The sequence below is a fragment of the Bufo bufo genome, chromosome 6 (assembly GCF_905171765.1).
Source record: "Bufo bufo chromosome 6, aBufBuf1.1, whole genome shotgun sequence".
Taxonomy (NCBI): Eukaryota; Metazoa; Chordata; class Amphibia; order Anura; family Bufonidae; genus Bufo; species Bufo bufo.
This window is the reverse complement of record NC_053394.1, coordinates 107,245,202-107,261,011: the sequence shown is the minus strand read 5'-3', so window position 1 is coordinate 107,261,011 and position 15,810 is coordinate 107,245,202. Positions and strand designations below refer to the sequence as shown.

Below are 15,810 nucleotides of genomic sequence, written 5' to 3'. Positions count from 1 at the left end.
ACTTGGAAGCTGAAGGCATCTGTGTCCTACGACACTCCAAAGATATACTGATAGAATACTTAGATTGTGAGCCCCCTGGGGGACAGCGTGATGCTAATGTCTGTAAAGGGCTGCAGAATATAGCAGTGGTATATTAGTCCATAAAAAAAATAAAAAAATAAATAAATGTTGGTCCCATGTTCATATGTGCCCACATTGCTGAGAAAAATTATGCTTTAATATATGCAAATGATCCTCTAGGAGCAATGGGGGCGTTGCTGTTACACCCAGAGGCTCTGCTCCCTCTGCACTTTGCTCCATTCTGTGTCACAAAATACCATTCTGTGCAACACAATGACAGAAATGAATTATGTGTGACAAAATAACATTCTGTGCGACAAAAAAGATTTCTGTAAAGACAACATTAATTCTATGATTACTGCATTGATTTTGTGTTACAGAACACATTTTGTGTCACAAAATACATTACGAACAAATGGCAGCCCATTGTCACTGTGTACATACATTAGCTATTCTGTACTAAACCTCAGTTATATTCGGTATTATGCCTCAGAGCTGTACTCATTCTTCTGTTGGTGGATTCATTGTGTGCATACATTACATTACCTATGGTGTAGTAATCCTGAGTTGTATTCTGTATTATCTTGTGTAGGATGTCTTTTTGTGGTACTTGTGGTCCGTTTTGGGCATCCTCCACTGTATGCATTTTTGCTGGGGATCGCCATTAGCAACGGCTACAAGTGCAGGATCTGCTCCCCTGGGTATAGATGCACAACTGCATATGGGGTTGAGCACTTCCTGCCTTTTGACACCACGCCATTTCTTGCAGTTTGTATTCTGTATTATACCCCAGAATTGCACTCACTGTTCTCTGGGTGGAGTAACTGTGTACATGCGTTAAATTACTCATCTTTCTCTATTATACCCCAGAGCTGCACTCTCTAGTCTGCTGGTGGAGTCACTGTGTACATACATTACTTATCCTGTACTGATCCTGTGTTACATCCTGTATTATACTCCAGAGCTGCACTCACTATTCTGCTGGTGGAGTCACTGTGTACATATGTCACATTACTTATCCTGTACTGATCCTGTGTTACATCCTGTATTATACTCCAGAGCTGCACTCACTATTCTGCTGGTGGAGTCACTGTGTACATACATTACTTATCCTGTACTGATCCTGTGTTACATCCTGTATTATACTCCAGAGCTGCACTCACTATTCTGCTGGTGGAGTCACTGTGTACATACATTACTTATCCTGTACTGATCCTGTGTTACATCCTGTATTATACTCCAGAGCTGCACTCACTATTCTGCTGGTGTAGTCACTGTGTACATACATTACTTATCCTGTACTGATCTGTAATTATCATGGAGCCCTTAAAACCATAGTTATAACACACTTAGGCTGGTTTAACACAGTGTCTTAAAGGAGTTATCCCATGATTAATGTAAAAAAAAAAAGAAGGAAAAACCTAATACAGCACATAATATCTTTCTAATGGTACTTTCACACTAGCGTTTTTGTTTTCCGGTATTGCGTTCCGTCACAGGAGTTCAATACCAGAAAAAAACTGATCCGTTTTATCCTAATGTATTCTGAATGGAGAGCATTCCGTTCAGGAAGCATAAGTTCAGTCCCCCTTACGTTTTTTGGATGGAGAAAATACCGCAGCATGCTGCAGTTTTATCTCCATCCAAAAATACTGATCACTTGCCTGAATGCCGGATACGAGTGTTTCAGCAAAAAGGATCCGTCTTTCCCGTCTGCGCAGGCACAGACCTTTACAAATGCAAAAAAAAAAATTAATACTGGATCCGTTTTTATGGATGACACCGGAGAGACGGATCCGGTATTTCAGTGCATTTGTTAGACGGATCCGCATCCAGATTCGTCTGACAAATGGCATCAGTTTGCGTCCATATTGACGGATCGGCGACGGAACTGCATGCCGGAATCCTCTGCCGCAAGTGTGAAAGTAGCCTAACAAAGATAAAACCAGCCCTGTACCTCACCTGGATCCAGAGATCTCCTCTTTTATTGCTCCAGTTGCTTTGCTAGATTTTCTTCAGACTGGTAGCTCAGAGGGCATGTCTGTTTCAGGGGGAGTGTCCTTTCCGCTGCAACTTTTTGTATCGCTGCTTTTGCCTCTTCCCCAGGGAAAGCTTCACAAATGCCCCACACAGTCTATATTTTCAGAGGGAGAACTCAGCTCTAGGTATCTCAAGAAGAGCTGAGACCTGTATCTAAGCTAAATTGTATGGTCGGGCTCTCTCATCATCTAGGCGGTTCTCCATCCACTGCTGTGTGAGTTTCTGTACACACTACAATCAGTTCTCTCCATAGAAAAAGAACAGAGAAGAAGGCATTTTCTAATGGCTGTTAAAAACATCAATCAGCCACTAAAAAAAAAAAGATGGTTGATGGCAGCTGACGGATGGGACTGAGCATGTGTGACCGGCTCATTCAGCTCAGTAAGAGGATGTGCACATTACTATACAAAGTGACCACCAGGGAGCACCAGTATAATGAATTAAACTGAATATAAATGACAAAGGTAACTTTTTTTTATGCTGAAATATATTAAAATAACACTTTTTACTTGGCAGGGATCTGGAGAGGGGGACGTTTTCTGGTTCAATGTGTTCTATATATCTGTATTTTGTGCAATGTTTCAATTGCAATAAACAAAAAAAAATTAATCACTAGCAAGAGACCAAAGACAAGTGCCTGTTCAGAGCGGGACACGGTCACCAAAAGCCCATTAGAGCAGTGGGGTGGTGAAGGCCCCAGGGCCCATAACCCATGTTCTCCCTCTGTAATTCAGTGGAGGTCCCAGCTTATAGGCCCTAATACATATTATCTTCTGAAATGTCTAAACGGTGATGAACAATCTTTACTGACGAGCACAGAAGCTTATGAATGGCTTAGGAGCAGTAGACTGGATATCATACACTGAGGAGGATACTCATTTGTAAATGAGCTGGTAGTTTATATGAGTGCTGCAAGGTTTAATTGGAACATTACAATTCACTCCATACGTATCCTGATTCAATGCATCATTTCGCCCTAAACGAATGCACAGTAATAGTGATCCACAATTAGGAAGAGGCATGGGGTCTCCTGTCTAGGATTCTAGAGGTTTTCTGTTTTCTTGAGATCGTAAAGGAGGTTTCGAGGATTTTAATATAAACACTCCTGGAAATAATAAAACGAATAATTTTGTAAGTAAAACAGCCGGAATAGCTCTTTAAAGGGGGTTTCCAGGATTTTAATATTGATGGCTTATCCTCAGGAAAGGTCATAAATATTGATCGGTAGAGATTTGACACTCTGTGACACCTCCACCGATCACTGGTTTCAGTTATGGTCAGGGGCGGATTAAGTGCATGATAGGCTCGGGGCTGTCTACCCAACCCATTGTTTACATGGTCTAGGTGCAGCTCTGTCCCATCTGAGTGATTGGGGCTAAGCTGCAATATCAAGCACAGTGCTATCAAATGGACAGAGCTGTGCTTGGTAAGGAGCAAAGAGGCCGCAGCACTCACTGGGACATCGCGGTCTCTTCTCACCATGCTCCACTCAATTGGCCTTAAGGACACTGCTCTCTCTTGGTTCTCTTCCTATCTCTCTGGCCGCTCCTTTAGTGTATCATTCGCTGGCTCTTCTTCTTCTCCTCTTCCTCTTGATGTTGGCATTCCTCAGGGCTCAGTAGTAGGTCCTCTACTCTTCTCCTTCTATACAGCCCCCATCGGACAGACCATAAGTAGATTTGGCTTTCGATACCATCTTTATGCTGACGACACCCAACTATACACTTCTTCCCCTGATATCAGCCCTGCTTTATTCCAAAACACCAGTAATTGTCTGGCAGCTGTCTCTAACATCATGTCCTCTCTGTATCTAAAACTGAGCCTCTCAAAAACTGAACTTCTTGTCTTTCCCCCATCTACTAATTCACCTAAACTTGATATTTCAATTTCGGTCTGCAGCACTATCATAACTCCTGTGCAACATGCCCGTTGTCTTGGGGCCACATTTGACTCTGATCTTTCCTTTGTTCCCCATATTCAATCACTTACACACTCTTGTCGTCTGCACCTCAAGAATATCGCCAGAATCCGCCTTTTTCTTACGGTGGAAACTGCAAAAACTCTTGTTGTTGCCTTGATTCATTCTCGTCTTGACTACTGCAAAGCATTACTAATCGGTCTCCCTCTCACTAAACTCTCCCCCCTTCAGTCTGTCCTAAATGCTGCAGCCAGGCTCATCTATCCATCCAACCGCTACACTGATGCTACTAGTCTGTGCCAGTCACTTCATTGGTTGCCCATCCACCACAGAATACCTTTCAAACTTCTCACCCTCACCCACAAAGCTCTCCACAGTGCTGCACCTCCATATATCTCCTCCATCTACCACTCTACTCGTGCTCTCTGTTCTGTTAGCGACCTAAGATTAATAACCTCCATAATTCTTACCTCTCACTCCCGTCTTCAAGACTTTTCTCGAGCTGCACCTACTCTCTGGAATACTCTGCCCCGGAATACTAGGTCAGTTGATAACTTATCCACCTTCAAACGTGCCTTAAAAAAACATCTTTTCAGGCAGACTTATCAAGCTACCTAAAATGACTTTTCACAGACTAAGCCTTTCCCCAATCAACTCCTATGGCCTAAACTCCATCCTCTAGTAGTCCCAAACCCGAAGCAGATCGGCCGGCACCACTCCTGTCAGTTCAATAATGGCTCAAATCCTACTTATCACGATCAACTACCTTATGTGCAACCCCCAATTCCTCATAGATTGTAAGCTCTTGCGAGCAGGGCCCTGACTCCTAGTGTTTCAGTTGCATATTAGCCAGTTAGTTTTGTTTCGTACATGAACCCTATGAATTTGTAAAGCACTGCAAAATATGGTGGCGCTATATACAGTACATACATTTTATTATTATTAATATTACATATGATTATGATAAAAAAAAGACTTGGAGGAGAAGATGAGACACAGGTCACAGTAGTGAGCCAGCTCTACATATAGGGGAATACAGCACCACATACCTCTTACATCCAGTGACATCTCCTGTCATGTAGATCTTCTCTTTCCTCTTCTCCTCCGTTTGACCCCGACCGCCATGACTAATTCTTTCAGCCGCATCTCGTCTCTACAGAGTTTGTTACACAGACACGTTAGAGTTCTCATAATTGGGGTAATTTATCAAACTGGTGTAAAGTAGAACTGGCTTAGGTGCCCATAGCAACCAATCAGATTCCACCTATAATTTTCCAAAGGAGCTGTCAAAAATGAAAGGTGGAATATGTTGCAATGGGTAAATAACCCAGTTCGACTTTACACAAGTTTGATAAATTACCCCAAAGGTCCCTATAGTGTCTACAGCAGTTATAAAGTCCCCTAGAGTGCCCCCAGTAATAATAACATCCTATATTGTGCTCCAGGTAATAATGCTTGTATAGTGTCCCCAAAAATAATGTCCCCTAATAGAAACGCCCCCACACTACCCCCATATAGTAATTTCCCCCACACTACCCCATATAGTAATTTCCCCCATACTGCCCCATATAGTAATTTCCCCCACACTGCCACCATATAGCAATTTTCCCCACACTGCCCCATAAAGTAATTTCCCCCACAGTGCCCCATATAGTAATTCCCCCCACACTGCTCCATATAGTAATTCCCCCCACACTGCTCCATATAGTAATTCCCCCCACACTGCTCCATACAGTAATTCCCCCCACACTGCCCCATACAGTAATTTCCCCCACACTGCCCCATATAGTAATTTCCCTAACACTGCCGCATATAGTAATTTCCACCACACTGCCCCATATAGCAAATTCCCCCACACTGTCCCCATATAGTAATTCCCCCCACACTGACCCATATAGTAATTTCCCCAACACTGCCCCATATAGTAATTTCCACCACACTGCCCCCATATAGTAATTTCCCCCACATTGCCCCATATAGTAATTTCCCCCACACTGCCCCATATAGTAATTTCCCCCACACTGCCCCATATAGTAATTTCCCCCACACTGACCCATATAGTAATTTCCCCAACACTGCCCCATATAGTAATTTCCTCACACTGCCCCCATATAGTAATTTCCACCACACTGTCCTATATGGTAATTTCCCCCACACTGCCCCATATGGTAAATTCCCCCACACTGTCCCCATATAGTAATTTCCCCCACACTGCCCCATATGGTAAATTCCCCCACACTGTCCCCATATAGTAATTTCCCCCACACTGCCCCATATAGTAATTTCCCTCACACTGCCCCATATAGTAATTTCCCCCACACTGACCCATATAGTAATTTCCCCAACACTGCCCCATATAGTAATTTCCTCAAACTGCCCCCATATAGTAATTTCCCCCACACTGTCCCCATATAGTAATTTCCCCCACACTGTCCCCATATAGAAATTTCCCCCACTGCCCCCATATAGTAATTTCCCCCACACTTCCCCATATAGTAATTTCCCGCACACTGTCCCCATATAGTAATTTCCCCCACACTGCTCCATATAGTAATTTCCCCCACACTGCCCCCATATAGTAATTTCCCCCACACTGCCCCATATAGTAATTTCCCCCACACTGCCCCCATATAGTAATTTCCCCCACACTGCCCCATGTAGTAATTTCCCGAACGCTGCCCCATATAGTAATTTCCCCCACACTTCCCCATATAGTAATTTCCCGCACACTGTCCCCATATAGTAATTTCCCCCACACTGCTCCATATAGTAATTTCCCCCACACTGCCCCCATATAGTAATTTCCCACACACTGCCCCATATAGTAATTTCCCCCACACTGCCCCCATATAGTAATTTCCCCCACACTGCCCCATATAGTAATTTCCCGAACGCTGCCCCATATAGTAATTTCCCGAACGCTGCCCCATATAGTAATTTCCCCCACACTGCCCCATATAGTAATTTCCCCCACACTGCCCCAATATAGTAATTTCCCACACACTGCCCCCATATAGTAATTTCCCACACACTGTTCCATACAGTAATTTCTTCCACACTGCCTCCCATGTAGTAATTCCCCCCACACTGTTCCCCATGAGAAGTTTGCCCCCACAAAGTAATTTGCCCCCCACACTGCCCCCATTAAGTAATTTGCCCCGACACTGTCATCCATTAAGTAATTTGCCCCCACACTGCCATCCATTAAGTAATTTGCCCCCAGACTGCCCTTCATTAAGTAATTTGCCACCAGACTGCCCTTCATTAAGTAATTTTCCCCCACTCTGCCCCATATAGTAATTTCCCCCACACTGCTCCATATAGTAATTTCCCCCACACTGCCCCATATAGTAATTTCTCCACACTGCCCCCCACAGTATTAATTGTCCCCCACACTGCCCCTACAGTATTAATTTCCCTTACACTAGTAATTTGCCCCCATGTAGTAGTTTGCCCCCCCACTGTCCCTTCAGTAATATTCCCCTGTGCCCCCCCAGTAATGTCCCCCAAAGTTGGCACACAAAAAAAAAATAATAATAATACTTACAGTACCTGTCTCCCAGTCGGCGCTCACTCGTAGATGGTGCAGGCGCGCTGCGCACACACGTCCGGGCGCAGGCACGCGATGACATCATCATGCCCGCCTGCGCCGGGATTTTACTACCGCATAAGCTTCAGGCCTACTAGGCCTGAAGCCTATAGTGGTGATCGGGAGGCAGGGAACTATGCGCTCCCGTGCCCCGCCGTAGTTTGTGGGTGTTTGGACTCCCCAACGATGCCGGGGGTACAGACCCAAACGCCCCAATTATAATCCGCCACTGGTTATGGTGTCTGAAGTCATTGCCAGAACTTCACAGCTCTATCCATCATAATGTACCTTTCTAACATCGAAGTGAATGGTACACGGCGGCAGTAACTGGCTTAGTCCACTACACAATGGATGGAGCTGTGTAGTTCTGTCACTGACTACTCAGAAACAGCTGAATGACTAGGGTGTTGGATTGTCACCGATCAGATATTGATGGCCTATTCTGAGGACAGGCTATCAATATTAAACTCCTGGAAACACCCTTTAAAGAGCTATCCCAGCTGATTTACTTACACAATAATTCATGTTACCATTTCAGTTCAGTTGCCAGGGGTGTAAGTGCAAGAGGATTGGTGGAGGATGAGTGCAGTGGCCAGGTCTGGGGTGGCCCCAACACTACACTGGGTCCCCCAAACACCGTTGAGGTGTCACCATATGTTACTGCTCTCTGGAGGGGATGTTAAGGCGTGGTGCATCCCAATGGGAAATAAGTCCAGAGAGTCAGGGTCTGCAGTAAACCAGCATGCTTTTTTACTCGAGAAATTCAGGTGTAAAACAATACTGGCGAGGCATTGAGTTGGCTTCTCCAGTCTCCTCCCTGGCAGAAGAAGGGTTTGATGCTGAGGATTAAAGGAAAGCTCCCCCCCCCCCCCCCCCCTATCTCTCTCTCTCAGAAGGCTGGTACCCTGGCCTAAGGCTGGAGGCCCACGGTCTGTGGCTCAGTAGTCCAGCTGACTCCTTGGTCACAGAGCTGGAAACCCAGCATCCCCAGCTAAGCGTCTTCTTCTGGTCACTCATGCAGTCTGGCAGAGTCTCCTCTTTCAAGCACTGGTCCCTAACTGCAGAACATTAGGGGCTCTGACTGCTCTCCTTATATAGTTTCTGGCTAAACTAGAACCTTCCAGTGGGAGGGGTGAAGTGGAGAAACTCAGCACAAACAAATACAATGTTACACTTTACATCTCTCATAGACTTGCATTAGACCTTCAATAATACTCAATGGCAATGGCACAGCAGTTTTTCCAGATAAAAACAGGTTTTCAGACATAATAACAAAGCAGCACCTGACATTCAAAAGATCAGTCTGTCTGGTTTTGGTGTTTTTTTTCCCCTCCAAAACATGCTCTCCTTTAAACATTATGGTAGCTCTGGAAAATTACCAGCTTCTCATTATTAGGTAGAAAGTCCCAAAAGTCTCTCAGTGTTCATTAACCCTTTTGACAGTGCTGTGCAAACACAGTGCAAACGAGCAGGATATATATCACAACATACATATACAATGCAGTTACACTGTATTAAGCAGTATAAGTCAGTGCAAGTTAACCCTTTAAAGTGAAATAAAGTAAGGAGTTGATGACTTTGCGTCGGGGAAAAAGGGGCAAATGTACACAAATTTCCAGACTTCAAAGTGCCTATGCTCCAGGGCACTACATGAGCCCCAAGTGCTAGTTCCCCAGAAGGGTGTCAACAAACCACTCCGCCTAACTAGGGAAACACCTAAACACTGTTCATCCTGAGCTTTCTAGTTCATGAATAGAATGCCAGAAAGCTGTATGATAACCTTTTATTTTCAGAATGAAACCAATGCTTATTTCTTGTCCTCCACTAAATTGTTTGATATTTCCTAATTGTACCCTATAAACAAACTTGAGCTGATTTCTGGTCGGATCTGTAATCTACACTGCAGGAGATGTTGCCGATTTATGTGCCTAGTGTCAGCACCAGCAGCAAGTAGTAAATTGTCCTGACACTGAAGATTAAACTGTCTCCAATTACTTCAGTACAGGTATTTACAACCGTCTGGACCCGGGAACAATTATAGCCAAATCTTAGGGTACTTTCACACATGCATTGCCGGAACTGACTGAAGGATCCAGAAATCTGTATTTGCGGATGCGGATCCGTCTGACAAATGCATTGAAATACCGGATCTGGCTCTCCGGTGTCATCCGGAAAAACGGATGCGGTATTTTTTTCCCCCCGCATTTTTAAAGGTCTGCGCATGCGGATCCGTTTTTCCAGAACACTTGGTACCGGATCCGGCATTAATACATTTCAATGCTGCGGTATTTTCTCCGGCCAAATACTGTAAGAGGGACTGAACTGAAGACATCCTGATGCATACTGAACGGACTGCTTTCCATTCAGAATGCATTAGGATAAAACTGAAGCGTTTTTTTCCGGTATTGAACCCCTGTGACTGAACTCAATACCGGAAAACTTTAACGCTAGTGTGAAAGTACCCTTAGCCACACTGAGAACAGTTCCCCAGACCTGCAATGATGCTCAGACTGATCATATTATATAGCAACTTTATAGGAACCATTGCTTTGTACGTAGCAGCTACATAGATGACTTTGGTGCTCACAAGAGACCAGAAGTTGCAGCACAGTCGTGCATGTTTCAGGCTACTATATATGAAACCATTTATGGTCACTTGGTTACCTGAACACAAACTATCAGGAAATTGGTTGTATCACAGCATTCAGATGCTATATTTTTTGGGGGGGCCATGGTCGGAAAGTTCCCATTCTTAGCCTGCACAGTACCGTATTTTTCGCCCTATAAGACGCACCCCCCCATATGGGGGGGAGTTAGTGCGTCTTATGGGCTAAATATAGGGGGGGAATGTCTGGCGCTACCTGGGTGCCGCTGCAGTGCTGGGATGAAAGGTCTGCATTGATAGATGGAATCAGCGGTGGTGAAGCAGGTTCAGGATGGAAACATGGGTGCCCTAGGATCCTGCATTTACCGGTATATACCAGAGCGAAAGTCAAACTCGGAGTGGGAAGCAGAAGGCACTGGTATATAGCGGTAAATGCGGGATCAGAGGGCACTGATGTTTCCATCCTGAGTCTGCACCACCGCCAACGCGCTGTGGGTGCTGGGCGCAAAGGGCCGGGCGTGCTGCAGTGTTAGGAGGCAGGGACCACCCTCTGCTGCAGATGGCGGGATGCAGGGGCTGGTAGCCTCTGCGGGTTGTCTGTGGTAGGGACCAGGCGGGCGCAGCAAGTGCTGGATGGTAGGGACCTGCCGGCCCGAAGATGCGCTGTTATGGAGGAAAGTTGATGGGCGGAACAGACTTCCCTGTCACACATGCCTGCTCCGCCTCTCAGTCTTCACATGTGCCTGCTCCTTACTATATGCACTGGGACTGCTGTGAGAGCTGTTCCCTGCCAGAAAGTCATCCCTAAGGTACCCCTAATGACCCCACTCCTAATAAAGTGACCCTACTCATAAAGTGACCTCACTCCTAATAAAAGTGACCCCACTCCTGATAGAGACCCACTCCTAATAAAGTAACCCCACTCTTAATAAAAGTGACCTCGCTACTTATAAAGTGACCCCAGTCCTAATAAAAGTGACCTCACTCCTTATAATGTAATTGTAATAATTTTAACACACCTTTTGTTCAAAATATTTATTTCCTATTTTCACCCTCTAAAACCTAGGTGCTATAGGATGAAAAATACGGTATTTATGATCAATGGTATACTTTCAATGGCGGCACTCCACACGACTGCTACGAGGCTTGGGGAGAGTGGGGCTGGCACCACTGAACTGCTTCTTCTCTTCCAGTCATGAAAACACTGCATTTTCAAGCAGCCACCACTAGGAGGAGCTTAATGCAAAGCGATTGTTACTGCTTCCATGGTAATTGTATAAATTCCTGTGGACTGAGCTCCCCCTAGTGGTGGCTTTAGGCAGCCAGCTTTTAAACAGAACGGAAGCAGAGGAACTATCAATGTATTTATGCTAGTTGTTAAGTGTAAATACATTGAGAAATATTATGTTTTAAACAAGTGCCTTGTTCCACTTTTTTCAGGCCAAAAACAACTTTTTAATTAGTTTGTTTTTAATAAAAATTTCTTCTGCTTAGTTAAACAAAACATAAATTCATCAGAAACCTGGGTCATTGCACTTTGCGTTTTGCATTGCCTGGAAGTGATTGACACATGAGTACTGGGAACTGAGTGGGGCCCATAATAAGTTTTGAGATTTGTGTTCGCTCCTGGTTGCTGCTTATGCACATTTGAGATTTATTTATAGCCAGGAGTGAATGTATAATTCACCGTAGAAATCATCATGCAGAAGAATTTGTAAGTATATTACATAGCGGAGGCAGGGTTGTATGGGTATACACAGATCTCATGGGCCCCATAGCAAAAGTTAATATGGGCCACCCTGCCCAACCCAGTTTCCCAGTACACATATGTCAATCACTCCGAGGCAATGCAGAATGCAAATCGCAAATGCATTGTTTTTACACCGGTAAGAGAAGATATTCAGCGCTGGGCCCTCCTCCCCCTGGGCCCCATTGCAGTTATGTGGTCTGTGGCGCCTTTATTTTCAGGAACCTTCATTGATCATAAAGTTATGGCATATACTAATGAAATATTATCCCTCTGTAAAATGGGCATACCCCTTTATAGGAAAAATACTCCAATTTTAGTCTTTGTGATGTTTCTTTACCTGCACATTGTAATTGTTTTCTGTTCCCTGTATTCATGGTTACAGTAGGGTTTCTACATTGCAACAGTTCATTGTTATTATATCCATAACGCTTATTTTTTCATGCCAGCAAATGTGTATTGAGCTTATTTCCTTATGTTAGGGATGTGCCTACAAGGTGTGGGCTTCTACAGCCTCAAACCTAAATAATCCTCATATCTCAGGTCCACCACCAAAACAGCCCTTACCCTAAACCTAACCTTTATCCTAATACACACAAGAAAGCACAGAGTACCGGGGGGGGGGGGAAAGTCCCACAGCACCTAAAACACATTTTCCTAACTGCTACTTATAGAGTCAACAGACCTCTTTACATGACCTAATCCTCATAGGAGCCCATACGGTGTAGGCTTTACCCTAATGTGTTAGATCTGATTGTCTACCTACGTTTTATTATTACCGTAAGTAGAAAATTGTAGTTGGAAAGTATAAATCATAGGAAAGAGGAAATGTTTAAAAAAAATCATCACATTTTTTACATTTCGATCCTGTAGCTTTGGAGCCTGTTTATCATGTATGCCATTGTTAGCCATCATTGTAACATTAGCCCATGACTGTTCTCAGAAAATGGCCATCATTAGCCTGTGCTAGAATGTGAGCACGAATGATTGCCTTCACTTGCAGAGCTGCCTAGGGGGGGGGGGGTGAGGGGCAGGGCACCACTACGCTCTTGCATATACTATATATTGGTAATTGTTTCTGTAAGGCTGCTCAGCCATGATGACATATCATAGGCAGGATCATATCATTACCTTCTACTGTAGAGCAGTGTAGGCTCTGGCCCCTCACCTCCTTAGGCAGCTCTGCATGTAGAGGCAACCATTCCTGCTCACATACTAGAACAGGTTGCTGGCGGACATCATTCCCAGAGAACCCTTTTAAAGAGGTTATCCCATGAAGATAATTCATCACCTATCCACAGGACCACTTGAGAACCATTATTTATCACTGCTATTAGTTGTCTAAGGGAACATTCAACATTCAAAAAAAAAAGTCTGTTAAAATTGGAAAAACAGTGCATTTTTAACAGACGTTTTTCTGAAAAACGCCCATTAGAAATGGCCCTTTGAAATTGTATGGGGGCTGTTGGTCCGTGAAAACAGACAAAATAGGACATGTCCGATTTTATGATGGCTGTCATTCACTGCCTGATAATAAAATGGCCATGTGAATAGAACTATAGACTTTAATGGTTGTGAAAATGGCCGGATGACGGCCATTAAAACATTGGGTCACATGGCCGTTGTCTGCCTTTAGCTCCTTTTACATGAACCGATAATCAGGCCAGTGCACAGACACAGCCAGAACTTGAGTGGTGAATAAGTCGGCTTATTACCGCAGCATTGTGCAGCGATGTGTCATCTGTGGTTGTACATAGGACTTCAGGTATGCTGCTGAATGTCTTATCACATCATTGCATCTGGATTTCAAGCACCCAGTGGATACAGAAATCACACCCAGACATCATCAGCTGGCAATCTTTCATCTGACCCTCCGATGAGAACAAAACAGGTTATTAAAACTCAGACACGGTACAAAGAACGGATCCTGCGGGGAAGATGTCTTTCTACTCAAAACTCACGCTGAATGCTTGCGGTCTCACCTCCGACCAGGACCATTGATCTGAGCGCATCTGGGTGTTTGTTTAGGATCTCAAGATAAAAATGTTCTGAAAAGCAGAATTTCATTACTGATAGGAGAAGCTGGTATGAAATCTAACAGGAAGCAAGGAGCGGGGGGGGGGGGGGGGGGGAGTTATTTTACTGAGAGACAGAACCTGTACTGTTTAGAGGATCATCTACTGTATGTTAGAGAATAGCATAAATAATAATTCACCATAAAATGCTATTTTGTAATGGACCCTTAACAGACATTTTTGTTTTATGGTTGCCTCTGTTGCTTCATAGACAGAATACAGGCTGCCATAAAGGGCACCCCACATTCTGCTGATATATTGAAAGGTGTGTATTTAGTGCATATAAAATAACATATTGCCACCCACTGCAAGTAGGAACTTTGGGGGTCATTTATCAATCTGAAATACACCTAAATTAGGCGTATTTTAGGCACAGATTCAGGCCCATTTACCATTTTTTACACCTGTTTTAGGCCTAGTAAAAGGTTTGAATGTAAGACAACTAGGAAACTGCCTTACATTTAGAAGCGGCAGTGGATCCGCCAAAGTTATGTAGATGCCAGCACCTCTTCATAACTTAAGCGGAACCACTGCCAGCTTAGGGGTTTATTAAGACCAGCATCTAAAACGCTAGTTTTAATAAATGTGCCCCTTTGTGTCTACAGCACCCATAAAAATATGTCTCCATGGTTAAAGGCTAAGTGTAGTCTGACCCTGCAGTTACTCCACCTTTTCCTCTATTATCTGTAGTTTATCAAGAGGAAAGGGTGGAGTAACACATGTCTACTGGATCGGGCTACATAAGGTTTGTTTGCAGTCTGTAACCATGGTGAGTCATAGGCCTGCATGGGAGCTGTATACCCAAAACAGTAGAAGATTTGTGATCAAGACTTTCGGAAAATATGATTCAGGTTTTAATTTAGATGTATTGGAGCAAAAACAAAAGTAATTTAAAAAAAAAAAAAGTTTGTATATCCTTGAACATTCTGGTTATGTCTGGTATTGTTCCGAAGCTTGAGTAATAGTCTAACACTAGATACTAGACACCACTAGACTGTTTGGGTCCTTTGGTGACTGAGTCCTAATGGGATCCTGTCTACTTCACACCTGGCTTCACAAACCTAGACCATATTTACCCCAATTGGTAGTGGCCCTTCCTTAAGCCTTGTGGGCCCTTGTTTTTGCTGACAGTGTCCCTGAACCAAATGATGTGGCATATAATGGCATGAGGGGCGCTGGTGGTAAAGAAAGCTAGATTTTGAATTAGTAGCTTCAAGCTTCTCCTCTTGGGTTACTTACAGGTGAAACTCGAAAAATTTGAATACCGTGCAAAGTTCATTTATTTCAGTAATGCAACTTAAAAGGTGAAACTAACATATGCGATAGACTCATTACATGCAAAGCGAGATATTTTAAGCCTTTATTTGTTATAATTTGGATGATTATGGCTTATGAAAAAAGTCACAATCTCAGGTACCCTTTGCTCAGGGGGTATGGATTAATTAGCTGACTAGAGCGTGACATTTTGAGCCTAGAATATTGAACCTTTTCACAAAATTCGAATTTTAAGCTGCATTAATGCAATTCCTTTTAATTTGCAATACTGAAATAAATGGACTTTTGCACGATATTCTAATTTTTCGAGTTTCACCTGTATCCAGTAAAATTGCCATGGCTGCTGCCCTGTCACCCCACCCCTCCTTCCACCACTCAGAGATTTCTTTATATTGTCATTTAGGACAAGCATGAGCCAAATCTCCATCATATTTAATTAACATTTATATAAACCAATTAACCTTGCAGCAATTAACAGTAAAGTGGAGTCTCTCTTGGAGC

The 15,810-nt window shown here is 43.7% G+C and overlaps 1 protein-coding gene across 1 annotated transcript in view; it reads left to right on the top strand.

The window, feature by feature from the left end:
* NTSR1 (neurotensin receptor 1) overlaps positions 1–15,810 on the top strand; it is a 219,964-nt gene that overhangs the window by 134,872 nt on the left and 69,282 nt on the right. The gene's annotated exons all lie outside the window — the stretch shown is intronic.